We start from the raw sequence: 26796 nt of genomic DNA, 5'->3' as shown, positions 1-26796 counted from the left end.
CCAGTGAAAGCGTTTCCTTGTGTGTTCCTAGCCTGTGTTCCAGACCTCCTGCCGTTGCCCCTGACTACGATCCTTGCTGCCTGCCCCGACCTTCTGCTACGTCCGACCTTGCTTCTGTCTACTCCCTTGTACCGCGCCTATCTTCAGCAGTCAGAGAGGTTGAGCCGTTGCTAGTGGATACGACCTGGTCACTACCGCCGCAGCAAGACCATCCCGCTTTGCGGCGGGCTCTGGTGAAAACCAGTAGTGACTTAGAACCGATCCACTAGCACGGTCCACGCCAATCCCTCTCTGGCACAGAGGATCCACTACCTGCCAGCCGGCATCGTGACACTACCATTACACACAGTGGAGACGACAACTCCTCTTCCACCGTAGTGGTGGTCACACCAACTGCTGTCCCTTCTGACTCAGGTTCCCAGGGTTCCGGGGTCATCCCTGAGTATGGCCAGTCTATTGGGGACACCCCTGCCTCAAGGGTTTGGGGGATTCCTGTCTGAAGCCACAAAGACATGAACCCTGGAAAGTCTATTCCAATTATCAACTCATGTGGCAACTTCATTGGCCATTTGCCCCTAGTCCTTGATAAAGCCACTGATGTGGTGAAACGTAGGACGGGTAATGTGTCAGTGATTTAAAAATTTTTCCACCACACTCTAAAAACAAAGTGAAATTAGGAAGTGGACTGCAGCCACATTACCTTCTAGTACGTAAATATGTAGCAAGCACAGTCTTGCAAAAGAAATTTTCACAATTGAGTGTTTTGGCGGAATTGTTTTAAAATTTTTAAGAGACATTAAAAGTTAAGTTTTATAATTTTGGTGGATGGTATTATGGCCAGTCTATTGGGGACACCCCTGCTTCACGGGTTTGGGGGACTCCTGTCTGAGGCCACAAAGATACGAACCCTGGAAAGTCTCTCCCAATTATCAACTCATGTGGCAACGGCCATCTCATGAGTCCACCGGCCGGTTGCCGTTGACATAGTTACTAGGGCAGTAGAATAGTCTTTCAAGTCCACGTGAATGCACACCACCCCCGCTTTTCGGCCTGTATACTCGGTGGGCGATACCAGGTTGGATCTCACCAATGTCACCTGACCATTCTACTGGAATCTATCAGAGCCACCACTACACTATCTCCCACCCTCACCTGGCAGAGATGACCAGAGTCCGCTGCCCTGGGAACACCGATAGTACACAGTCTCTGGGCGTACATGGACGGGCGGAGAGCATAGTTCATGTCCATGGGCTCTTCCCGCTGGGGACAGTTGGCCCTAACATGTCCTGGTTGTTGACAACCCCTACACAGCAATGGGGCGGGGCCTTTGGGAAACACCTCCTGGGGATTTTTAGGTCTTTCTAGCCGCCTGGGCAAGGGTGGGGACCTCCTGGGTTTCATGGTGGCTTTGAACCTCTCCACCAGGTCCACCATCCCAAGTGCATTGACAGGGGTTACCTGGCCAATCCAGCTTTGGAGGTAATGAGGCAAAGCCCTCCAGAATATATCGGCCAGGAGATGGTCCAGCATAGCGTGGGGACTTAGCACCTCTGGCTGCAGCCATTTTGGCAGGCGGTGCAACAGGTAATAATACTGCGACCTGGCAGGCTCAGCCAGCTTGTATTCCCACTGATGAACCTGCTGGGCCCGGACCAACATATTCACCCCCAATCTTACCAAGATTTCACCCTTGATAATCTTGTAGTTAACAGCCTGGTCGTCGGGCAAGTAGAAGTATGCCTGCTGGGGTCCAGATGTCAGGAACGGAGCGATGACTTCGACCCACTGTTCTCACTGACAGTCTCTTGTCGGCAGGATCGTTGCCCCTAGCAACAACTCCGATGGGTTATCCCAGGTTTGGTTCTTAGCAACAGCGTGCTGCAACTCAATCGCTGACCTGACTGCGTTGCCTGCATCCTCCACCAAATGTGATGACTCCCTCTGGCAGACAGGTGCGGTTGCAGTATAGAGGCACGGAAACAGGACTTTTCAAATCAAAGTTCAGTGTTTTATTCACACTTGGCAAACAGCAAACAGTCTTAAATGCAGATCAAAGAAAAAGTAACAAAAGTCCACCTGCATTCCTTAGGTGTTTGTTCACACCTGAGTCCATGCCATACGGCATCAAGCAAGTCTTTTCCAAGCATCCAGGCAGTGTGAGCTGCAACATGCAAATCCCCCTCAGCTGGTGGAGCAGCCTTACTTTAAGGCCAACAACAGGCGGCCTGGATTGTGGGGAATGGCCCCCACCCAACACTTGACCATTCCCAGTAAGAGCCATCCTGGATTGGCTTTCCAGCCATACTACAGCAACAGTGTCAGTCTGCATCGCAGCACAGACACTGAATAAAGACCAGCTCTTACTTCACCAAGGCCAGGAGCAATGGTGACACATATCGACCATCAACCAAAATGCCCTTCACCTTCTCATAATATATATAAAACTCAATAGCCCTGATTTACTAAGAATGATTTACTAAGAATACCACAGACCCACCCCCTTGTTATTTAATTATATTGATGTATTAATTTTATGTATGTAATACCACCATTCTCTATGTGATCCATATGTGGATTTGATTTTATCAATGCACCAACACTTGGGTGATATGTTTTACATCCCCTATTATGTATAATATATGCACTATATGCACTTTAATATTTTTATGCACAAGATTTTTAATTGTTTGTAATTGATTTTGACATGCTCCACCCTATATATACTTTGTAATGATCACTATTGTTTGCTTGAGAATGGTGTTGTGAGGACACCGAAACGTCGCACCAAGTTTTGTTCATGAAATAAAGACACTTTTTTTCCTTCACCTTATGGAGTGCTGCGGTCATCCATTTTGTCCTATGCTATATATATATATATATATATATATATAGATATGTATATATATTCCCCCTGCAGCACTATCATATGCCCCCCGCAGTGCATGCATATATATATATATATATATATATATATATATATATTTATGACCCCGGCAGCGCTATGATTGACAAGCATTCTATTAGCAGCGCACCTGGCCGGGAAGCTGGCTGCCCGATGCGCTGCTTAAAGAATACTTGTCATTCATAGCGCAGTGGAGGCATATGTGTATAAATGCGCTGTGGGGGCCAGATAACGCTATATGTCTGGCCCCCACAGCGCTTCTATATACATATGCCTCTGCAGAGCTATGAATGGCTTCCCGGCCAGATGTGCTGCTAATAGGATGCTTGTCAATCATAGCGCTGCCGGGAGTTTATGATTGCGCTGCGGGGGTATATATATACATGCACTGCGGGGGGCATATGATAGCGCTGCGGGGGGAAAATATATATACAATCGCATGCGGGGGGCATATGTTAGCGCGGGGGGAATATATCTACATGCGATGCGGTGGGTATATGATAGCGCTGCGGGGGACAAGACATATAGCGCAGCAGGGGGCAATATACATATAGAAGCTGTGGGGGGCCAGACATATACCCCCCCCCCCAGCTATTCTATATATCTTTCCCCACCACAGCGCTTCTATTTGAGGACTCCGCTGGGAGCCCTGAATGGCTCCTCAGTACAGGCCATTCAGGGCTCCTGGCGGAGAATTTAAAAATGAAAGTAAAATACACCTTACATCGCTGGGAAGCGGAGCATGCCACCCGCTCCCCTGCTTAAAGGGGTATTCGAGGCCAAAACTTTTTTTTATATATCAACTGGCTCCGAAAAGTTAAACAGATTTGTAAATTACTTGTATTAAAAAATCTTAATCCTTCCAATAGTTATTAACTTCTGAAGTTGAGTTGCTGTTTTCTGTCGTATTTATCGGCGTATAACACGCACTTTTTAGGCTAAAATTTTTAGCCTAAAGTCTGTGTGCGTGTTATACGCCGATACCCCCCCAGGAAAGGCAGGGGGAGAGAGGCCGTCGCTGCCCGCTTCTCTCCCCCTGCCTTTCCTGGGGTCTAGAGCGCTGCTGTCGGCCCTTCTCACCCCCTGGTTATCGGCGCCGCTGCCCGTTCTGTCCCCCTGACTATCGGTGCCGGCGCCGATAGCCAGGGGGAGAGAAGCGGCGCCGACAGCCAGGAGGAGAGAAGGGGCAGTGGCACCCATTGCCGGCGCCGCTGCCCCGTTGCCTCCCCCCATCCCCGGTGGCATAATTACCTGAGTCGGGTCCGCGCTGCTCCAGGCCTCCGTCGTTGCTATGCGCTGAACGGCGCGGCGCATGACGTCAGAGCGCCGCGCCGTGCATAGAAACGACGCCGGTCCCCAGCGTCGTTGCTATGCACGGCGCGGCGCTCTGACGTCATGCGCCGCGCCGTTCAGCGCATAGAAACGACGGAGGCCTGGAGCAGCGGAGCAGCGCGGACCCGAGCAGCGCGGACCCGACTCAGGCCTGGAGCAGCGCGGACCCGATTCAGGTAATTATGCCACCGGGGATGGGGGGAGGCAACGGGGCAGCGGCGCCGGCAATGGGTGCCGCTGCCCCTTCTCTCCCCCCGATAACCAGGGGGTGAAAAGGGCTGACAGCAGCGCTCTAGACCCCAGGAAAGGCAGGGGGAGAGAAGCGGGCAGCGACGGCCTCTCTCCCCCTGCCTTTCCTGGGGGTATATCGAGGTATACACGCGCACACACGCACCCTCATTTTTTCATGGATATTTGGGTAAAAAAACTTTTTTTACCCAAATATCCTTGGTAAAATGAGGGTGCGTGTTATAGGCCGGTGCGTGGTATACCCCGATAAATACGGTAAGTGCTCTCTGATGACTCACGTCCCGGGAGCTGTGCAGCTCCTATGGGGATATTTTCCCATCATACACAGCTCCGGGGGCGTGACATAATCATTGAGCAGTTAGACAGAAAACTTCAGAAGCTAATAACTATTGGAAGGATTAAGATTTTTTAATAGAAGTAATTTACAAATCTGTTTAACTTTCCGGAGCCAGTTAATATATATATATAAAAAAAGTTTTTGCCTGGAATACCCCTTTAATAACTTCGGATCGGATCGGGTCTCAGAAGTGAGACCCGATGCGATCAATCCCTAAACCCCTGTACTACTATGCCCAACAGACAGACCCTGTTCCATGATGGGGGTAGGATTCACTCTGTTTTGAGTAATTACCCGACAGCTCAGAGCTGTGGGGTTTTGGAGAAGCAAAACTCACAGGTCTTCCTGTGAATTTTTCATCATACTCGGAGTGTTTTTTCTTTTTTGTCGGAAACACACCCGTTTTTGGGCTAACCACCCCTGTTTTAATGGTTTTAAACTACACTGAGTAATGATATCTTTTGTTGGGAAATTGTATCGCACGAAGTGTCAAATGGGCAAATTTGGTCGCACAACCCGAGAAAAAGAGTAGGGTTGACCGTAAATCAGGGCTAATGTGTGTGTGTATGCATGTATGTGTGTATGTTCCAGCATCACGTCCAAACGGCTAAAGATAATAACATGAAACTTGGCACACATTATATAGGTTATGTATGTTACATATATGTCAACAAACAACAGAATAGGTTATTTAACCCCTAAAGGACGCAGGGTTTTTCCATTTTTGCATTTTCTTTTTTCCTCATCACCTTCTAAAAATCATAACGCTTTCAATTTTGCACATAAAATTCCATATGGCGGCTTTTTTTTTGTGCCACCAATTCTACTTTGCAGTGACATTAGTCATTTTACCCAAAAATTACTCATGACTTACGGAAAAATGGAAAAAAAAATCATTGTGGACAAAATTTAAGAAAAAAAGGCCCTTTTGTAACTTTTGGGGACTTCCGTTTCTATGCAGTGCATTTTTCGGTAAAAATGAAACCTTATCTTTATTCTGTAGGTCCATATGGTTAAAATGATACCCTACTTATATAGGTTTGATTTTGTCGTACTTCTGAAAAAAAATCATAACTACATGCAAGAAAATATATATACGTTAAACATTCTCATCATCTGGCCCCTATAACTTTTTAACTTTTCCGCGTACGGGCCGGTATATGGGCTCATTTTTTGCTTGTAATCTGAAGTTTTTATCTGTACCATTTTTGTATTGATCTGACTTTTTGATCGCTTTTTATTCATTTTTTCATGATATAAAAATTTACCAAAAAGACGCTATTTTAGACTTTGGAATTTTTTGCACGGCAATACCACATATGTTTATTTTTATTTAAACAGGTTTTTTTTTCATGGGAAAAGGGGGGTGATTCAAACTTTTATTAGGGAAGGGGTTAAATGACTTTTATTAACTTTTTTTTTGCAGTGTTATAGCTCCCATAGGGACCTATAACACTGCGCACACTGATCTTTTACACTGTTCACATCAAAGCTTTTATCTCGATGGTCCTGATCAGCTCGACTGAGCTGCCAGGAAGTTTTCACTTTCATTTTAGACGCGGCGATCAACTATGATCACCGCGTCTAAAGGGTTAATAGCGCACGGCACAGCGTTTGGTGCCGCACGCTATTAGCCCAGGGTCCTGGCTATCATTAGCCTCCGGGACCGACCCGGTATAACGCGGGGTCACGGTGTGACCCCGTTTTATTTACCGGGACCAGGTGTAAGACGTACAGGTACGCCCTACGTAATTAACCCCTTAAGGACCCAGCCAATTTTAAGTGAAGGACTCGGCCATTGTTTCCGCATCTGACCACTGTCACTTTAAGCATTAATACCTCTGGGATGCTTTTACCTTTCATTCTGATTCTAAGATAGTTTTTTCGCATAATTTCTTGGTGAAAAATTACCAAATTTTATGAAAAAATTGAAAATTTGGCATTTCTTTTTTTACTTTGAAGCTCTCTGTTTATAAGGAAAATGAATATACCAAATAAATTATATATTGATTCACATATACAATATGTCTACTTTATGTTGGCATCATAAAGTTGACATGTTTTTACTTTTGGAAGACATCAGAGGGCTTCAAAGTATAGCAGCAATTTTCCAATTTTTCACAAAAGGACCAGTTCAGTTTTGAAGTGGATTTGAAGGGCCTTCATATTAGAAATACCCCATAAATGACCCCCTTATGAAAACTGCACCTCTCAAAGTATTCAAAAGGTTTGTTAACCCTTTAGGTGTTTCACAGGAATAGCAGCAATTTGAAGGAGAAAATTCTAAATCTTCATTTTTTACACTGGCATTTTCTTGTAGACCCAATTAAAATTTTTACAAGGGGTAAAAGGGGAGAAATCTTCCTAAAATGTGTAACCTAATTTCTCTTGAATAAGGAAATACCTCATATGTGTATGTCAAGTGTTCGGCGGGGGCACTAGAGGGCTCAGAAGGGAAGGAGCGACTTTTGGAGAGTGAGTTTTTCTCAAATGGTTTTTGTGGGGCATGTCACATTTAAGAATCCCCTATGGTGCCAGAAAAGCAAAAAAAAAAAAAAACACATGGCATACTATTTTGGAAACTACACCCCTCAAGGAACGTAACAAGGGGTACAGTGAGCCTTAACACCCCACAGGTGTTTGACGACTTTTCGTTACAGTTGGATGTGTAAATTATAATTTTTTTCACTAAAATGCTAGTTTTCCCCCAAATTTAACATTTTTACAAGGGGTAATAGGAGAAAATGCCCCCGCAAAATTTGTAACCCCATCTCTTCTGAGTATGGAAATACCCCATGTGTGGACGTCAAGTGCTCAGCTGGCGCACTGCAATGCTCGGAAGAGAAGGAGTCACATTTGGCTTTTGGAAAGCAAATTTAGCTGAAATGGTTTTTGGGGGGCATGCACATTTAGGAAGCCCCTATGCTGCCAGAACAGCAAAAAAAAAAAACATGGCTTACTATTTTGGAAACTACACCCCTCAAGGAACGTAACAAGGGGTACACAGAGCCTTAAAACCTCACAAGTGTTTGACGACTTTTTGTTAAATGGGCACTGTCACCAACTTTATTTTTTGATATGTTGTAGTACTTATGTACTACAACATATCTCTAATATCCTTTTTTTTTTTATTTAATTAAAATGCTTTAATTTACATTTGAAAACCGGCCACTAGGGGTCTCTCTCCTAGTGGCCGGCTGCAGCCTGGCGTGACGTCACGCCTGAAAAAGGACTGATGCGGCCGGGCATCGGTCCTTTTTCATTCAGCCTGCGCTCGCTCCCTGTCAATCAGACAGGCAGGGAGCGAGCGCATTGGCTCCCCGGCCACTGGCTGGGAGGCCACTCCTCCCGCACATCACCGCCGCTGTCCCTGCACGCCCGCTGCCGGACTCTGCAGTAAGTGTAATGAGGGAAGGGGGTATGCGGGAGGGGGGTTTGTGGGTTTGTGATGTAGGGAACGGGGTATGCGGGGGGGGGGGGGGTTGTGATGGAGGGAACGGGGTATGGCGCGCGGGGGGGAAGGAGACGGAGGGGACAGGCCAGCGCAGCATTTAACTAACTAATAGTTTATTTACACAGGGTGCCTCCAGCTGTTTCAATACTACAACTCCCAGCATGCCCTGACAGCCAATAGATGTCAGGGCAAGCTGGGAGTTGTAGTGGTGAAACAGCTGGAGGCACCCTGTGTAAATGAACTAAGGGCGGAAGTCCCCCCCAGCAGGCATCAGTGACGTGGTGCCTGCTAGGGAAGTCTGCCTGGTAGTGAGCACACTGCCAGGCAGACAAAAGGCATTTTTAATGTAGTAAAAATAAAAATTAAAAGCAGGGAGGGGGTTAGGGATAGATTGGCAATAGGCAGGGACGGAAAAAATAATAGGATGGTGAGAGCTACCCTTTAAAGTTGGATGTGTAAATGAAAAAAAAAAATCTTTTCACTAAAATGCTGTTTTTTCCAAAAATTTTACATTTTTAAAAGGGGTAATAGAAGAAATGGGTAACACATTTTGGGGGTCATTTTCTCCTGAGTATGGAAATACCCCACGTGTGGACATCAAGTGCTCTGCTGGCGCACTACAATGCTCAGAAGAGCATTGAGCTTTTGGAAAGAAAATTTGTTTGGAATGGAAGTCAGGGGCCACGTGTGTTTACAAAGTCCCCCGTACTGCCAGAACAGTGGGCCTCCCCCCATGAGACCCCATTTTGGAAACTAGACCCCTCACAGAATTTAATAAGGGGTGCAGTGAGTATTTACACCCCACTGGCATTTGACAGATCTTTGGAACAGTGGGCTGTGCAAATGAAAAATTAAATTTTCCATTTTCACGGACCACATTTCCAAAAATCTGTCAGACACCTGTGGGGCATAAATGCTCACTGTACCCCTTATTACATTACATGAGGGGTGAAGTTTCCAAAATGGGGTCACATGTGGGGGGGGGGTCCATTTTTCTGGCACTATGGGGTCTTTGGAAACACACGTGGCCTTCAATTCCGGAAAAAAAATTATCTTCAAAATCCCAATGGCGCTCCCTCTCTTCTGAGCATTGTAGTGAACTCGCAGAGCACTTAAAATCCAGATATGGGGTACGTTCTTACTCAGAGGAAATGGGGTTACAAATTTTGGGGGGCTTTTTTCCTATTTTCCCTTGCGAAAATGAAAAATTTAGGGAAATTTGGGGATTTTTTTTTTTTTCCATCCAACTTTGAAGAATATTCATTAAACACCTGTGGGGTGTTAAAAGTCACTATACCCCTTGTTACATTCCGTGAGGGGTGTAGTTTCCAAAATGGGGTCACGTGTGGGTATTTTTTTTTTTCTATGTCAGATCCACTGTAAAATCAGCCACCCCTGTGCAATCACCAATTTAGGCCTCAAATGTACATAGTGCACTCTCACTCCTGAGCCTTGGTGTGCATCCGCAGAGCATTTTACGCCCACATATAGGAGAAATTGCGTTACAAATTTTGGGGGTCTTTTTTTTCCTTTCACCGCTTGTGAAAATAAAAAGTATGGGGCAACACCAGCATGTTAGTTTAAAATTATTTATTTTTTTACACTAACAGGCTGGTGTAGCCTCCAACTTTTCCTTTTCATAGGGGGTAAAAGGAGAAAAAGCCCCCCAAAATTTGTAGTGCAATCTCTCCCGAGTACGGAAATACCCCATATGTGGCCCTAAACTGTTTCCTTGAAATATGATAGGGCTACGAAGTGAGAGAGCACCATGCGCATTTGAGGACTAAATTAGGGATTGCATAGGGGTGGACATAGGGGTATTCTACACCAGTGATTCCCAAACAGGGTGCCTCCAGCTGTTGCTAAATTCTCAGCATGCCTGGACATTCAGTGGCTGTCCGGAAATGCTGAGAGTTGCTGTTTTGCAACAGCTGGAGGCTCTGTTTTGGAAACACTGCCGTACAATAAGTTTTTCATTTTTATTGGGAGGGGACCGTGTAAGGGGGTCTATAAGTTGTGTTTTACCCTTTATTATGTGTTAGTGTAGTGTTTTTAGGGTACATTCACACGGGCGGATGTTTACAGTGAGTTTCCCACTAGGAGTTTACGCTGCGGTGAAAAATTTGCCGCAGCTCAAACTTCAAGCAGGAAGCTTATTGTAAACCTGCCAGTGTGAATGTACCCTGTACATTCACATGGGGGGGGGGGCAAACCTCAAGCTGTACTGACAGACCGTGCAACAGCTGGAGGCACACTGGTTGGAAAACCTTCAGTTAGGTTCTGTTACCTAACTCAGTATTTTCCAACCAGTGTGCCTCCAGCTGTTGCAAAACTACAACTCCCAGCATGTACTGATTGGCATGCCGGGATGTACTTACGCAACAGCTGGAGGTACGCAACTATAACTCTCAGCATGGCGAGACGGCTGTTTGCTAATTGGGCATGCTGGGATTTTCAGTTTTGCAACATTTGGAGGGCTACAGTTTAGAGACCACTGCACAGTGATCTCCAAACTGTGGCCCTCCAGATGTTTCAAAACTACAAATCCCAGCAAGCACAGACAGCAAACTGCTGTGTGGGCATGCTAGGAGTTGTAGTTTTGCAATATCTAGAGGGCCACAGTTTAGAGTTCACTGCACAGTGATCTCCAAACTGTGACTCTCCAGCTGTTGCAAAACTACAAATCCCAGCATGCCCAAACAGCTGTCTGGGCATGCTGGGAGTTGTAGTTTTGCAATATCTGGAGGGCTACAGTTTAGAGACCACTGTACAGTGGTCTCAAACTGTAGCCCTCCACATGTTGCAACTCAACGGCTTCCACAGGATCCAGGGAGCCAGCCGCACAACATCGCCGCCCGCCGATAACCGCCGCCGATGGGTAAGTGGACTTCGGCGCCAGTCCTCTGTCGGTTTCCCCATTCTGCCCCGCCTATTGTGGGTGGGCAGAATGGGGAAACCGAAAGTTACACCCCCCCCCCCTCACCGATCTGCTATTGGACGTCGCTTCTAGACAACCAATAGCAGGGATAGGAGGGGTGGCACCCCTGCCACCTCACTCCTATCCCTTCAGGGGGATCGTGGGTGTCTTGGACAACCCTGATCGCCCTTATATTCTGGGTCACTATAGACCCGTATGACCCGGAATAGCCGCAAATTGCCGGTGATATGAGGCGATCGCCGACATGGGGGATCTGATAACCTCCTTGGGCATTTGTGCGGGGTGACTGCTGATCGATAACAGCAGTCACCCCGGTCCCCGCCCGGGGCGCGTCGGGGACCGAAATTCCCACGGGCGTACAGGTACTTCCTGGGTCCTTAAAGGGGTACTCACGTGGAAAACTTTTTTTTTTTTAAATCAACTGGTGCCAGAAAGTTAAACATATTTGTAGATTTTTAAAAATCTTAATCCTTCCAGTACTTTTTAGGGGCTATATACTACAGAGGAAATGCTTATCTTTTTAGATTTCTCTGATGCCATGACCCCAGTGCTCTCTGCTGACCTCTGCTGCCCATTTTAGGAATGGTCCAGAGCAGCATATGTTTGCTATGAGGATTTTCTCCTGCTCCGGACAGTTCTTAAAATGGACAGCAGAGGTCAGCAGGGAGCACTGTGGTCATGACATCTGAGAAATCTAAAAAGATAAGCCTTTCCTCTGTAGTATATTTCCTCTGTAGTTTTCCACGGGAGTACCCTTTTAAGTACCAGGGTGTCAGGATGTACCCGTACACCCTGGGTCATTTGCCAGGGTCTGGGTTTTTGTTTAAAATCCCATACAAGTCTATGGGAAATATGTTACTGCATAACTTCCAAACGGGTGGAGATATTTTGATAATACTTGGTCACATATTACTTAACCACCCCCATTCGTGAGGGTCGGGTTTTTTGTTTAAAGTCCTATGCAAATCAATGGGAAATGTATGTTCCCACATAACTTCCGTACGGCTGGAGAGATTTCAGTAATACCTGGTACACATATTACTTCTAAGTAAAATTAAAATATATGATAGTTAAATTAACCCTTACCTACACCCTTATATAAAATATGGCTGTTTGTTTTAAGTCCAATGCAAGTATATGGGACTTTCAGTACCTTACTCCACAAGCTCCGCTCTCCATCTCCTGGTGAATGTGTCAGTCCGGCTTGCAAGGTACACCTCATCTCACAAAGACACTCCCACTGTTTAAGCCCCACCCCTTTTATTATCTACCCTTTGTGTGCATAGGTCTGGCTTGCAAATCACGCCCAGTCCCACAAAGCCGCGTCCCCTTCTATTTTCAGTTTACAATATATTCATCACAAATCAGTCCCACCTGAGCACAGGATATGAGGATGGGACATAAGGAAATTATATGAGTATGGGACATAAGGACGGGATATGAGGACGGGATAAGAGGTCGGGATATGGGGTCGGGCTATGAGGATGGGCTATAAGGATGGGATATGAGGAGTGGATATGAGGATGGGATATGTGGTCGAGATAAGAGGTTGAGATAGGAGGTCGAGATAGGAGGTTGGGTTAGGAGGTCGGGATAGGAGGACAGGATACGAGGACGGGATACGAGGACAGGATACGAGGTCATGATATGAGGTCGGGATAGGAGGTTGGCATATGAGGACGGGATAGGAGGTTGGGATATGAGGTCGGGATGTGAGGTCGAGATATGAGGATGGGATATGAGGACAGGATATAAGGAATGGATATGAGGTCAGGATATGAGGACGGGATATGAGGTTGAGATATGAGGATGGGATATGAAGTCAAAAGCTTCCAAGGGACGGGATATGAGGTCGAGATAGGTGGTCGGGATAGGAGGTCGATATAGGAGGTCGGGATACGAGGACGGGATACGAGGACGGGATACGAGGTCGAGATATGAAAAAAAAATCCATAAAATCACATTGTCTGATTTATAAAGAATTTATTTGTAAATTATGGTGGAAAGTAAATATTTGGTCAATAAAAAAAGTTAATCTCAATACTTTGTTATATATCCTTTGTTGGTAATGGCAGAGGTCAAAGTTTTCTGTAAGTCTTCACAAGGTTTTCACACACTGTTGCTGATATTTTGGCACATTTCTCTATGCAGATCTCCTCTAGAGCAGTGATGTTTTGGGTCTGTCGCTGGGCAACACAGACTTTCAACTCCCTCCAAAGGTTTTCTATGGGGTTGAGATCTGGAGACTATCTAGGCCACTCCAGGACCTTGAAATGCTTCTTATGAAGCCACTCCCTCATTTACTGGGTGGTGTGTTTAGGATCACTGTCATGCTGAAATATCCAGCCACGTTTCATCTTCATCTTGCTGATGGAAGGAGGGTTTTCACTTAAAATCGCACGATACATGGCCCCATTCATTCTTTCCTTTACACGGATCAGTCGTCCTGGTGCCTTAGCAGAAAAAATAGCCCCTAAGCGTGATGTTTCCACTCCCATGCTTCACAGTAGGTATGTGTTCTTTGGATGCAACTAAGCATTCTTTCTCCTCCAAACACGACGAGTTGAGTTTTTACCAAAAAGTTCTACTTTGGTTTCATCTGACCATATGACATTCTCCCAATCCTCTTCTGGATCACCCAAATGCTCTCTGGCAAACTTCAGATGGGGCCGGGACATGTACTGGCTTAAGCAGGGGGACACGTCTAGCACTGCATTATTTGAGTCAGTGGTCTTGTATATCTTCCATTTTCTAATAATTGCTAACGCATTTGATTTCTTCACACCAAGCTGCATGCCTATTGCAGATTCGGTCTTCCCAGCCTGGTGCAGGTCTACAATTTTGTTTCTGGTGTCCTTTCACACCTCTTTGGTCTTGGCCATAGTGGAGTTTGGAGTGTGACTGTTTGAGGTTGTGGACAGGTGTCTTTTATACTGATAAGTTCAAACAGGTGCCATTAATACAGGTAAGTGGAGGATAGAGGAGACTCTTGAAGAAGTTACAAGTCTGTGAGAGACAGAAATCTTGTATGTTTGTAGGTGACCAAATAATTATTTTCCACCATAATTTGCAAATAAATTCTTTAGAAATCAGACAATGAGATTTTATGGATTTTGTTTTCGTATTATGTCTCTCATAGTTGAGGTATACCTATGATGAAAATTACAGGCCTCTTTCATCTTTTTAAGTGGGAGAACTTGCACAATTGGTGGCTGACTAAATACTTTTTTGCCCCACTGTATGTGGGTAATGGTAGTGGTCATGGTGTGGCGCACTTGTTTGTCACTTGTATAGTGATGTTATTGGTCACTATATAGCAGTTTTTATTCCTAACAGTATGATGCTATTATTTAGTCACTGCAGTAGTAATACGTTGTCCAGGTGTGGAGGTATTATTTTATGTTATTTAACCTCAACCATTAAAAAAAATCTTTAAAAAAACCTGGTGTGCGGCAATGCATGCACTGTATGCACTTTCACTTTCTTACATTCACTGGCTGGCGGGAGGGGGGGTGTCTCACAGAACTTTGCCTTGTCTCAAGTGCTGTGCCACTGACTTAAAATATTATATCTGCCCCATCACCGTAGCAACGGCAATACCTCTGCACAGCAAATCAGACCACCATGAGCAGTATTAAAAAAAACAAAGCAGTGCTGCTTTTTAGGCTTGTCTTGTATAAAATATAAAATTTATATTGTTCACTTTTATTATCACTTGCTTATCTTGTTTAGTTTTGAATGTCAGTGAGGGCAGGTCCGGTCCTGCCTATAGGCAAAATAGGCAGCTGCCTAGAGCGTTCTCTTGATGGGGGCGCAGCTTCGCCTACTGCAAGTAGTAACCAGCTAGCATCTGAAAACACCCGACGCTCATCCATTGCACCCACCCAAAGGATAGGGGATAAGATGTCTGATCGCGGGGGTTCTGCCGCTGGGACCCCCGCAATCTCTGATGCAGCACCCCAGTCATCCAGTGCATGGAGCGCACTTAGCTCTGTGCTAGATGACTAGTGATTTGGCAGAGGAGGTTCGTGATGTCACACCCCCACTTAATGCAAGTCTATGAGAGGGGATGTGATGCCGACCATGCCCCCTTCCATAGACTTGCATTGATTGGGCGTGGCATGACGTCACAAGGGGCAGTGGTTGTGCCGCCAAACACTGGGTGCTGAAGGGAGATAACGTGGGGGGGGATTGTTTGGCGGGACCCCTGCGATCAGACATACTTAGATAGGGAATAAGATGTCTAGGGGTGAAGTGCCCCTTTAACTTCTTAAGGACTCAGCCCATTTTGGCCTTAAGGACTCAGCCAATTTTATTTTTACGTTTTAGTTTTTTCCTCCTCGCCTTCAAAAAATCATAACTCTTTTATATTTTCACCACAGACTAGAATGAGGGCTTGTTTTTTGTGCAACCAGTTGTCTGTTCTAATGCCATCACTCACTTTATCATAAAATGTATGGCGCAACCAAAAAAAGACTATTTGTGGGGGAAATTAAAAAGAAAACCGCAATTTTGGACTTTTTTTTTTACGTTCACGCAGTTCATTAACCCCTTAAGGACTCAGGGTTTTTCCGTTTTTGCACTTTCGTTTTTTCCTCCTTACCTTTTAAAAATCATAACCCTTTCAATTTTCCACCTAAAAATCCATATTATGGCTTATTTTTTGCGTCGCCAATTCTACTTTGCAGTGACACTAGTCATTTTACCCAAAAATGCACGGCGAAACGGGAAAAAAAATCATTGTGCGACAAAATCGGAAAAAAAAACGCCATTTTGTAACTTTTGGGGGCTTCCGTTTCTACGCAGTGCATATTTCGGTAAAAATTACACCTTATCATTATTCTGTAGGTCCATACGGTTAAAATGATACCCTACTTATATAGGTTTGATTTTGTCGCACTTCTGGAAAAAATCATAACTACATGCAGGAAAATTTATACATTTAAAAATGTAATCTTCTGACCCCCATAACTTTTTTATTTTTCCACGTACGGGGCAGTATGAGGACCCATTTTTTTGCGCCGTGATCTGAAGTTTTTATCGGTATGATTTTTGTTTTGATCGGACTTTTTGATCACTTTTTATTCATTTTTTAATGTTATAAAAAGTGACCAAAATATGCTTTTTTGGACTTTGGAATTTTTTTGCGCGTACGTCATTGACCGTGCGGCTTTATTAATGATATATTTTTATAGTTCGGACATTTACGCACACGTCGATACCACATATGTTTATTTTTTTTTTTTTTTACATTGTTTTATTTTCTTTATGGGAAAAGGGGGGTGATTCAAATTTTTATTAGGGAAGGGGTTAAATGACCTTTATTAACACTTTTTTTTAACTTTTTTTTTTGCACTGTGATAGGTCCCATAGGGACCTATAACACTGCACACACTGATCTCTCATCCTGATCACAGGCGTGTATTAACACGCCTGTGATCAGCATTATCGGCGCTTGACTGCTCCTGCCTGGATCTCAGGCACGGAGCAGTCATTCGTCGATCGGACACCGAGGAGGCAGGTAAGAGCCCTCCCGGTGTCCGATCAGCTGTTCGGGACGCCGCGATTTCACCGCGGCGGTCCCGAACAGCCCGACTGAGCAGCCGGGATACTTTCAGTTTCACTTTAGAAGCGGCTGTCAGCTTTGACCGCCGCTTCTAAAGGGTTAATACCGCACATCGCCGCGATCGGCGATGTGTGGTATTAGCCGCGGGTCTCGGCCGTTGATTAGCGCCGGGACCGACGCGATATGATGCGGGATTGCGGCGCGATCCCGCTTCATATCGCGGGAGCCGGCGCAGGGCATAAATATACGTCCTGCGTCGTTAAGGGGTTAAAGGGTAGCTCCCACCATCCTACTTTTTTTTTTTTTTTTTGCTAGTTCGTTCCCTTCCCCCCCCCCCCCCCCCGCTACGGCACTAGCCCGTTCGCTCCTCCCCCGCCCCCCCCCCCCCCGGCCCCGCCCCGCATACCCCGTTCCCTCATTACACTTGCAGTTACTGCAGAGTCCGGCAGCGGGCGTGCAGGGACAGCGGCGGCAACGAGGTGGTGGCGGCGGCGATGTGCGGGAGGAGTGGCCTCCCAGCCAGTGGCCGGGGAGCCATTGCGCTCGCTCCCGCCTGTCTGATTGACAGGCAGGGAGCGAGTGCAGCCTAACTGAAAAAGGACTGATTGCCATTCCAAAATCAGTCCTTTTTCAGTAGCCGGTTTTTAAATGTAAATTAAACCTTTTTAATGAAAAAAAATAATAATAAAAGTATATTAGAGATATGTTGTAGTACATAAGTACCACAACATATCAAAAAATAAAGTTGGTGACAGTGCCCATTTAACATTATATACACGGCAATACCAAATATGTTTATACATTTTTTTTTTTTTTTACACTTTTTGTGGGGGAAATGGGACAATTTACATTTTTATTGGGGGAGGGGATTTTTCAATTTTTGATTACTTTTATTTTTACACTTTAATAGTAGGGGACTATTTATAGCAATAATTTGATTGCTAATACTGTTCAGAGCTATGCATAGGGAACAGCACTGATCAGTGTTATCGGTCATCTTCTGCTCTGGTCTGCTCAAACTCAGACCAGAGCAGAAGACCCGTGGAAGGCAGCAGAGGCAGGTGAGGGGACCTCCGTCTGCCGTTCTGGACGATATTCTCTGCGGCAGCACTGCGGGGCGATCCAATCATCCATTTTAGTGACCGCAGCGCTGCAGATGCCATGATCTGTATTGATCACAGCATCTGAGGGGTTAATGGCAGACATCCGCACGATCGCAGATGTCGGCCATTACCGGCGCGTCCCTGGCTGCTATCAGCAGCCGGGACCTGCCGCGCATGACCCGAGCATCGCTCCAATGCTCTCGGTAATGTATAGGAAGTAAATGTATGTCCTGGTGCGTTAAGTACCACCGCACCAGGGCATACATTTACGTCCTGCATCGTTAAGGGGTTAAAACCCTGACCACTTGCTAGAACGAGTGGGGAGAAAAAGGTTGGATGACTGAGACAATCCCACAGAATTACATTGTTTGTCTCACTTAGCATGCTCCTTTTCAGCTAGTTCTTGGTATTGATCTGAACAAGCAGACCCTGACCAATCAAAACGTTTTGTTTCAAAGTCTCAACAACATGTCAAAAAAATTTTTTAAGTGACAGTGTCCATTTAAGACTCTTGATAACTGAGTTTCTGGAATCACATTCTCAAGATTGTAGGGGTCCATTTGGTCAGACCCCCCCATGATCATCCACTAATACCCTATTTTGTGGAGAGGGGAATAAAGTAAGTGGTGGCAAAAGCTCTAAAAGTGATAATTAGATTCAATAGGTCTTGCAATAATCATTTCAAAGTGTGCCAAGTGAAACTATACCTAAGGGAAGTTTTACATGGATGTATTAAGCCTGAATGCACCTCTGATGACCTGATCTGAGCATTAGACCAGCGATGAAGTCGGGCTTGCGTCCATAATACGGATGCAAAAACGCACATGTAATAAACTTGTGTTAACCCGACATTATTGTCAATTGAACTGAATTAACTTGTTGATTTAGTAGTTAAGGGGGTAATTACTTTTTCACATAGAAACTAGTAGGACTGAACAGCATATTTTCCTTCAATAAATTAGATCATTGCTTGAAACAACATATTGTGTTTACTAAATGCTGTTTAAATAGCAATTTCATCAGATCTGTTTGAAATTGAATATCTTTAAGGAATACATTTTAGCAGTTCTGGAGCAAGTTTTCATAATTACTTGGAATATTCATGGCAGATCATTAACCCCTTAAGGACCCGGCCATTTTACACCTTAGAACCCGGCCATTTTTTGAACATCTGACCACTGTCACTTTAAACATTAATAACTCTGGAATGCTTTTAGTTATCATTCTGATTCCGAGATAGTTTTTTCGTGACATATTCTACTTTAACATAGTGGTAACATTTTGTGGTAACTTGCATCCTTTCATGGTGAAAAATCCCATAATTTGATGAAAAATTTGAAAATGTAGCATTTTTCTAACTTTGAAGCTCTCTGCTTGTAAGGAAAATGGATATTCCATATAAAAAAAATTTTATTCACATATACAATATGTCTACTTTATGTTTGCATCATAAAAATGATGAGTTTTTACTTTTGGAAGACACCAGAGGGCTTCAAAGTTCAGCAGCAATTTTCCAATTTGTTCACAAAATTTTCAAACTCACTATTTTTCAGGGACCAGTTCAGGTTTGAAGTGGATTTGAAGGGTCTTCATATTAGAAACACCCCACAAATGACCCCATTATAAAAACTGCACCCCCAAAGTATTCAAAATGACATTCAGTCAGCATTTTAACCCTTTAGGGAGAAAATTCACAATCTTCATTTTTTACACCTGCATGTTCTTGTAGACGCAATTTTTGAATTTTTACAAGGTGTAAAAGGAGAAAATTAATACTTACATTTGTAGCCCAATTTCTCTCGAGTAAGCACATACCTCATATGTCTATGTAAAGTGTTCGGTGGGCGAAGTAGAGGGCTCAGAAGCGAAGGAGCGACAAGGGGATTTTGGAGAGTACGTTTTTCTGAAATGGTTTTTGGGGGGCATGTTGCATTTAGGAAGCCCCAATGGTGCCAGAACAGCAAAAAAAAAAACACATGGTATACCATTTTGGAAACTAGACCCCTTAAGGAACGTAACAAGGAATTAAGTGAGCCTTAATACCCCACAGGTGTTTCACAACTTTTGCATATGTAAAAAAATAAAAAAAAATTCCACTAAAATGTGTGTTTCCCCTCAAATTTCACATTTTTGCAAGGGTTAATAGCAGAAAAGACCCCCCAAAATTTGTAACCCCATCTCTTCTGAGTATGGCGGTACCCCATAAGTTGACCTGAAGTGCACTACGGGCGAACTACAATGCTCAGAAGAGAAGGAGTAATATTTGGCTTTTTGAGAGCAAATTTTGCTCGGGGGGCATGTCGCATTTAGGAAGCCCCTGCATAATGCAGGCATTTCCGAATCGCCTCGTACCGCTTCCGTGTCATCGCCATACTGTAAAGCTGGGTCTGATAGAGGACATCTCCGCTCCAGTAATGACGGACACTTGGTTTTTTGACCAGGCCCATATGCAGCGAGAGGCCCCAAAATGTCCTCATTTCCGCTGCATCAATGGCGTACCATTCATTGGACCTGGCCAAAAAGGAATCGGGGTGGTGGCAATGAACTGCTGGGCATACAAGTTCATTTACTCCACCTTTAGATTGACCAGGCTGTCACTGAAAAAAACTTTAAAAAGTCCAGATCAGTGAAGCCAGCATGGTCAATCCGGATTCCTGAGTCGCCAACATACTCAGGAATCCGTGGCTGATAACCCTCTGGGGGGCTTCAGACAGGGTCACCGGAAGGGGGCTCCGGTGCACTTGTCTGGGGGGCCGGACTCCTATTACGAGCAGCATTGCCACCCATACTAATGTCGGCCACTGGGTCACTCTTATGGGGGGTGCGTGGCCTCGCCTGGCGGCGTCTCCGCCGCCATACGGGCGACTCATCATCACTACTAGATGATTAGGAGGGCGAGGAAGAACACAAAAAAAGTCGGATCTTCCTCGTCCTCACTGGCAGATTCGGAGTCGGAGGCTAAAAAAGCGTAAGCCTCCGCTGCCGAAAATGCCTGGCGGGCCATCGCCTTTTTTCTACGGTGGCGGGGGTGGGACGGTGGCGGGGGGGGGGGGAGGGTGTGTGTGCAGGGGGGGGGCAGGGAAGTATGCAGTGTGTGGTGCTTGGTGTAACTGTAACAGAAAAAAAAAAGCTGCGGCCAAAAAAAAAAAAAGTGGTGGCACACGCAGCACCCTGAACCCCTAATAGGGCCCAGGGTCACACGGATCAGGTGACGGCGGACCCTTGGGGACCTATTAGAGGGTCGGGGTTACTTTTTTTTTTTTTCTTTTACTTTCACTTTTGTTTTACTGTTTTACCCTACCTTTCCCTGCAACAAGCTGACCCTGATCTAGGGGCTCTTCTTCTTTCTGAGGGAGCTACGGCACTCCGAGGGGGGGATCCTGGTCCTCTTCACACAGCTCTGCCCGCTGACTGAACTCAGCGAGCGCGCAGAGCTGCGTGAGGGGACCGTTAACCCCTCCTCTGCTGCACTGCTATTGGCCGACGATCGCCGGCCAATAGCAGTGTTGCTGGGGCGGTGACAGTATTGTCACCGCTCCCCAGCACCTGGAGGTGATTGGCGGTGTATCGTACACCGCCGATCACCTTCCTTTTCCGGGTCATGGGGTCACAAGTGACCCAAATACCCGGAATCGCCGCAGATCGCGGACGTGAATTGCGGACGTGATCTGCGCCGATCGCTGACATGCGGGGGTCCCGGGACCCCCCTCGGCATTTGCACGGCATGCCTACTGAACTATATCAGTAGGCATGCCGTTCCGATATCCGCCTGGCGAGCGGCGGAGACCGGTAAATGCCAGGGCGTATGGATATGCCCTGGGTCCTAAAGGCCCAGGGTGTGAGGGCGTATCCATACCCCCTGGGTCCTGAAGAGGTTAAAGTGGTACTATGGTGGAAAACTTTTTTTTTCTTTTTAAATCAACTGGTGCCAGAAAGTTAAACGGATTTGTAAATTACTTCTACTAAAAAATATTAATCCTTCCAGTACTTATTAGCTGCTGAATACTACTGAAGAAATTATTTTCTTTTTGGAACTCAGAGCTCTCTGCTGACATCATGAACACAGTGCTCTCTGCTGACCTCTGTCCATTTTAAGGACTGTCCAGAGTAGGAGGAAATCCCAATAGCAAACATATGCTGCTCTGGTCAGTTCCTAAAATGCAAAAAAAAGACAAAGAGGCAGTGCAGCTCAATCTACCATCTACTCCGAGGTTAACTGGTAGGTCTGAAAACCACACCCAGTAATCAACAAAAAGAAATATATAATAAGAAATAATTATATAACCAGTCCTCAAGAAGTAGTGAAAAAAAGAAAGAGAAAAGGAAAGAATGAAAAAAATGAGAGAAGTATTAGTGATTTCGAATAAAAAATGTACAGTGATATGTGAGTAAAAATAAAAATAAAAACAAAAATAAAAATGGAAAGAAAAAAGAGAAAAAGGAAAAGGGAAAATAAAATAAAAAATAAAAGTGAGTATGAAAGTGCACAGTATCGAAGAAAAATGGATAAGAGCAAAGTAATAATTAGAAAAAATGAATGAAAGTAATGTGAATATTAATAATTATTAGATATCAAAAAACTAAAAATATATAAGAATAATGAAAATGCCTGCAGAAAATGATAATTCTTAAACAATCATATGTATTTATTAAAAATAATAATAATAATTGATGCCTGGGCAGGGCCCTTGCTCAGGCATGCGGTATAAATGTTCCAATAGAATAATTAAAAATGCCAACTATCTCAAAATACAAAAATAAAAAAATAGTCCTTTGTAGCCGAAAAAATTTATCAAGTGATGTGAATAGCAACAGTATTGAATGTAAAATCCGGCGATCGGAGAGACTGTGTACTCCAGTGATACGCCTATGTGAAACACAGTCACCTTAAACTGTAGTAAATGTTTCAATATTTCATTCAGAAAATATATTATGATTGCTCACTGTTATCAACTTGTGTCCCACAACAGGTGTTTGTAGATTAGCAATATTAATAGCAAGATACAGTTGCTTATGTGAGGTCAGGCACAGTACCTTATGATTTTGTTCACCGTGATGATCGGCAGCTGAATATCTCCAGAGTTGCAGGCTCCGGGGACTGTGGAAGCCCAGTGCCCGCACGGACCGGATCAATCACTGCCCTGGTATGGGTAGGGAGGTACTTTTCGTGCCGTGGTTGGGACGATGTGATGATCCCGATTACGATGATGTAAACCGCTGGGTAATAGATCGTAACCAAGTAGGAGTATCGTGCTTCGCACAGCTCAGTGGCCGGTCTGTGGAGAAATCGACAGCTGCTGCCCGGCGTCCTCGTGGAGTGTGAATAGCGCGCCAATTCACAGTGTTCCACTAGTCCGGGTCCTACAGCGCTGTCTAGGCAGTATCGGCTGATACAGGTATAAAACCAGATTTGAGATAGGGATGGCTGATAGATATAAGACAAGGCTAGACGCGTTTCACGACTTAGGAATGCGACATTAAGTCGTGAAACGCATCTAGCCTTGTCTTATATCTATCAGCCATCCCTATCTCAAATCTGGTTTTATACCTGTATCAGCCGATACTGCCTAGACAGCGCTGTAGGACCCGGACTAGTGGACACTGTGAATTGGCGCGCTATTCACACGCCACGAGGACGCCGGGCAGACGCTGCCGATTTCTCCACACACCGTCCACTGAGCTGTGCGAAGCACGATACTCCTACTTGGTTACGATCTATTACCCAGCGGTTTAAATCATCGTAATCGGGATCATCACATCGTCCCAACCACGGCACGAAAAGTACCTCCCTACCCATACCAGGGCAGTGATTGATCCGGTCCGTGCGGGCACTGGGCTCCCACAGTCCCCGGAGCCTGCAACTCTGGAGATATTCAGCTGCCGATCATCACGGTGAACAAAATCATAAGGTACTGTGCCTGACCTCACATAAGCAACTGTATCTTGCTATTAATATTGCTATTCTACAAACACCTGTTGTGGGACACAAGTTGATAACAGTGAGCAATCATAATATATTTTCTGAATGAAATATTGAAACATTTACTACAGTTTAAGGTGACTGTGTTTCACATAGGAGTATCATTGGAGTACACAGTCTCTCCGATCGCCGGATTTTACATTCAATACTGTTGCTATTCACATCACTTGATAAATTTTTTCGGCTACAAAGGACTATTTTTTAATTTTTGTATTTTGAGATAGTTGGCATTTTTAATTATTCTGTTGGAACATTTATACTGCATGCCTGAGCAAGGGCCCTGCCCAGGCATCAATTATTATTATTTTTAATAAATGCATATGATTGTTTAAGAATTATCATTTTCTGCAGGAATTTTCATTATTCTTACCGTATATACTCGAGTATAAGCCGACCCTAGTATAAGCCGAGACCCCTAATTTCAACCCAAAATCCCAGGAAAAGTTATTGACTCGAGTATAAGCCTAGGGTGGGAAATACATCATCCCCCCCTGTCATCATCCAGACCCCTCATTAACATCCTCATCATCATCCCCTTGTCATCATCCCACACATCCCCCCTTCATCATCCCCTTGTCATTATCCCACACATCCCCCCTTCCTCATCCCCTTGTCATCATCCCACACATCCCCCCCTTCATCATCCCCTTGTCATCATCCCACACATCCCCCTTCATCATCCCCTTGTCATCATCCCACACATCCCCCCTTCATCATCCCACCCCCCCCCTTCATCATCCTCTTGTCATCATCCCACACCCCCCACACCCCCCTTCATCATCCTCTTCTCATCATTCGCCCTCAGTGGTCTTCAACCTGTGGACCTCCAGAGGTTTCAAAACTACAACTCCCAGCAAGCCCGGGCAGCCATCGGCTGTCCGGGCTTGCTGGGAGTTGTAGTTTTGAAACCTCCGGAGGTCCGCAGGTTGAAGACCACTGCGGCCTTCGACATCATCCAGCCCCCTCTCACCCCCTTTAGTTCTGAGTACTCCCCTCCACTCGGCGCTGGTCCGGTCCTGCAGGGCTGTCCGGAGAGGAGGTGGTCCGGTGGGATAGTGGTTCCGGGCTGCTATCTTCACCGGGGGCGCCTCTTCTCCGCGCTTCCGGCCCGGAATAGAGGCGTTGCCTTGACAATGACGCAGAAGTACGTTGGCAATGAACGCACCTCTGCGTCGTTGTCAAGGCAACGTGACTATTCTGAGGCCGGGCCCGAAGCGCTTAGAAGAGGCCTCCCCGGTGAAGATAGCAGCCCGGAACCACTATCCCACCGGACCACCTCCTCACCGGACAGTCCTGCAGGACCGGACCAGCGCCGAGCGGAGGTGAGTACTGTACAGAACTAAAGGGGGGTGAGAGGGGGCTGGATGATGTCGAAGGCCGCAGTGGTCTTCAACCTGCGGACCTCCGGAGGTTTCAAAACTACAACTCCCAGCAAGCCCGGACAGCCGATGGCTGCCCGGGCTTGCTGGGAGTTGTAGTTTTGAAACCTCTGGAGGTCCGCAGGTTGAAGACCACTGCGGGTGGGGGAGTTCACTCGAGTATAAGCCGAGGGGGGTGTTTTCAGCACGAAAAATCGTGCTGAAAAACTCGGCTTATACTCGAGTATATACGGTATATATTTTTAGTTTTTTGATATCTAATAATTATTAATATTCACATTACTTTCATTCATTTTTTCTAATTATTACTTTGCTCTTATCCATTTTTCTTCGATACTGTGCACTTTCATACTCACTTTTATTTTTTATTTTATTTTCCCATTTCCTTTTTCTCTTTTTTCTTTCCATTTTTATTTTTGTTTTTATTTTTATTTTTACTCACATATCACTGTACATTTTTTATTCGAAATCACTAATACTTCTCTCTTTTTATTCATTCTTTCCTTTTCTCTTTCTTTTTTTCACTACTTCTTGAGGACTGGTTATATAATTATTTCTTATTACCGTATTTATCGGGGTATACCACGCACCGGCCTATAACACGCACCCTCATTTTACCAAGGATATTTGGGTACAAAAAGTTTTTTACCCAAATATCCATGGTAAAATGAGGGTGCGTGTGTGCACGTGTATACCCCGATATACCCCCAGGAAAGGCAGAGGGAGAGAGGCCGTCGCTGCCCGCTTCTCTCCCCCTGCCTTTCCTGGGGTCTAGAGCGCTGCTGTCGGCCCTTTTCACCCCCTGGTTATCGGCGCCGCTGCCCGTTCTGTCCCCCTGACTATCGGTGCCGGCGCCGATAGCCAGGGGGAGAGAAGCGGCGCCGACAGCCAGGGGGAGAGAAAGGGCAGCGGCACCCATTGCCGGCGCCGCTGCCCCGTTGCCTCCCCCCATCCCCGGTGGCATAATTACCTGAGTCGGGTCCGCGCTGCTGCAGGCCTCCGTCGTGCGTCGCCAGCGTCGTTGCTATGCACGGCTATGACGTCAGTGCGCCGCGCCGTTCAGCGCATAGCAACGACGCCGGGGACGCAAACCAGGGGGTGAGAATGGCCGACAGCAGCGCTCTAGACCCCAGGAAAGGCAGGGGGAGAGAAGCGGGCAGCGACGGCCTCTCTCCCCCTGCCTTTCCTGGGGGTGTATCGGCGTATAACACGCACACAGACTTTAGGCTAAAAATTTTAGCCTAAAAAGTGTGTGTTATACGCCGATAAATACGGTATATATTTCTTTCAGTTCCTAAAATGGACAGAGAGGTCTGCAGAGAGCACTGTGCTCGTGATATCAGCAGAGAGCTCTGTGTTCCAAAAAAACAATGGTTTCTTCTGCAGTATTCAGCAGCTAATAAGTACTGGAAGGATGAAGATTTTTTAATATAAGTCATTTACAAATCTGTTTAACTTTCTGGAATCAGTTGATTAAAAAAAAAAAAGTTTTCCACCGAAGTACCCCTTTAACCCCTTAAGGACTCAGTCCTTTTTCACCTTAAGGACTCTTTTTT

General features: G+C 45.5%; 1 protein-coding gene and 1 long non-coding RNA gene across 6 annotated transcripts in view; one reads left to right on the top strand and one right to left on the bottom strand.

Moving 5' to 3' along the window:
- Positions 1-26796, bottom strand: part of SUGCT (succinyl-CoA:glutarate-CoA transferase) — a 1132767-nt gene that overhangs the window by 962947 nt on the left and 143024 nt on the right. The gene's annotated exons all lie outside the window — the stretch shown is intronic.
- The window catches only part of LOC130273524 (uncharacterized), an 83441-nt gene continuing 81752 nt past the window's right edge, over positions 25108-26796 (top strand). Inside the window, exon 1 of the long non-coding RNA XR_008844019.1 lies at positions 25108-25183. This is a non-coding gene — a long non-coding RNA (uncharacterized LOC130273524). The remainder of the gene's footprint in view (positions 25184-26796) is intronic.

This window comes from Hyla sarda, chromosome 5, assembly GCF_029499605.1.
Source record: "Hyla sarda isolate aHylSar1 chromosome 5, aHylSar1.hap1, whole genome shotgun sequence".
NCBI classification, from domain to species: domain Eukaryota; kingdom Metazoa; phylum Chordata; class Amphibia; order Anura; family Hylidae; genus Hyla; species Hyla sarda.
This window is presented reverse-complemented; position numbering and strand designations above follow the sequence as displayed.